Genomic DNA, 1,702 nt, shown 5'->3' with positions numbered 1-1,702 from the left:
GCACAACTGTGATCTCTGTCAGGTAGCTATTTGTTTCTTTTTAGCAAAGCACTGACCTTCAGACACTTGGGCGTTCCCGGAGGAATGTTAGACCCTGCCTGCCTCATTTTTAGCGGGCTGCAGGTTATAAGGAAATTTAATTTTTTCTTTCTTTTGCCTTTGTTCTCATCAGTGGACATTCAGAGAAAGGACTGTGACAGGAGTCACCGAGGGGGGCCTGGAGGAGGGGACCTGCTCACACGGATGAGGGGCTGGGGGGGGGGCTGACAGGTGAGGCAAACCCAGTAAGTGAGGGTGGGGGGCAGCACACCTGGGCATGGTGCGTTTTCAGGACACAGCTTCCCGTCTCCCCAGGATGGTGAACTCGTCCGTCCTTTCCTGACTCGAAGCTTTCTTGAGCAACTATTGTGTGCCAGCTAGGCTTTGATGTGGAGCACAAAAGCAGGGGACAGGACCGGTGGGCAGAAAGAGCTGCACTGGGGTCGTGAGGAGTGACCGATTCTAGAAGATTTTCTACTCTATGGAGGGGAGGGTGGAGTCCAGCTCCCAGGAAGTTGAATCCACGGGTTTGTGGAAGTTCGGCTATTGATAAGATTGCTTTTTTCTTGTAAATGAAACCGACGTTGACTCAAGTCCTGCCTGCCTGCGACCTCTGTCAGTAAACCACACTAGTCGTCCCCTCTGGCAAAGCATTAACATCAAGGCAGTTGGGCGTTCCCGGAGGAGTGCTCTATTCTGCCTGACTCAAGTATGTGTCACTCAGGTTATAAGGAAATTGAATTTTACCTGCATTTCTTTTTGCCTTTGTCCCCCACATCAGGAAGCAAGGCAGGTCTCTGAACAGGAGAGGCAGGAGTTAGGAAAGGTCCCGCTCTCCAGACTCAGGGGGAGGGCGGTGCGGTCACACCTCTGCACACCTGCACCCGAGCACCTGCTGGGCCAGGTCCTGTTCCCCCTTTACGGCGACCTGCGGCACACACAGTGCCCTCAGCAAACCACCGACCCGGATTCAAACTAGAGCATCGAGTTCCGCCTCAGCAGTTTTTTTCTAAACTAAATACCAAATCCCACACGCTGCACATTTTAGAGGAGTTTCAAGGTTTACTCAAAAAGGAGGAGAGATTTTGGCAGCAGCCACGGCAACTGACAAAGGCAGACTGTGACTCCCAAGTTTCAACCGGTCACGGCCGCGCACCTTTTCAGATGCAAAACCGCGCAAACGATTTCTTGCAAAAGTGCAGAAAACAAAACAGAAACGACCCTGGAGGCGCCCCTGCGCGGCCTCCCTCCCCTCCAGATCCCCGAGCCTCCGCCACGAGGCTTTTTTCAGACGCTCCTCGAAGGTGAACTTCTAACGGCCTTGACCGGTGGCTACATTTGCGCACCCGCAGATCAGGGGAACTGCGCGGAGGGGCGAGCGGCCCTCGGCCGGTGGCGCCGCGGGGCACGTGCGTGGGGGAGCCGCTCTCCGGGCTCCGCTTCTGCGGCCGCGAGCCACCCGAGCGACCCCCAGGCCGCGCCCCGCCCCAGCCCCGCCGGCGGGACCCGAGTCCGCCGTCCAGCGCGGCGGACGAGGGCGGGGGGGCGCGGCCAAGGCGGGGGCGGGGTCAGGGGCGGGGCCGGGAGGGGCGTGGACGTGACCAAGGGGGCTGTGACCACGGGGCGTGGCCTGGGGGCGTGGCCGGGGCGGGATCCGGGGCTA

The sequence above is a fragment of the Lynx rufus genome, unplaced genomic scaffold (assembly GCF_022079265.1).
Source record: "Lynx rufus isolate CCGP_SWC_20201006 ecotype Redwood Valley unplaced genomic scaffold, mLynRuf1.p SCAF_1, whole genome shotgun sequence".
NCBI lineage: Eukaryota > Metazoa > Chordata > Mammalia > Carnivora > Felidae > Lynx > Lynx rufus.
This window is presented reverse-complemented; position numbering follows the sequence as displayed.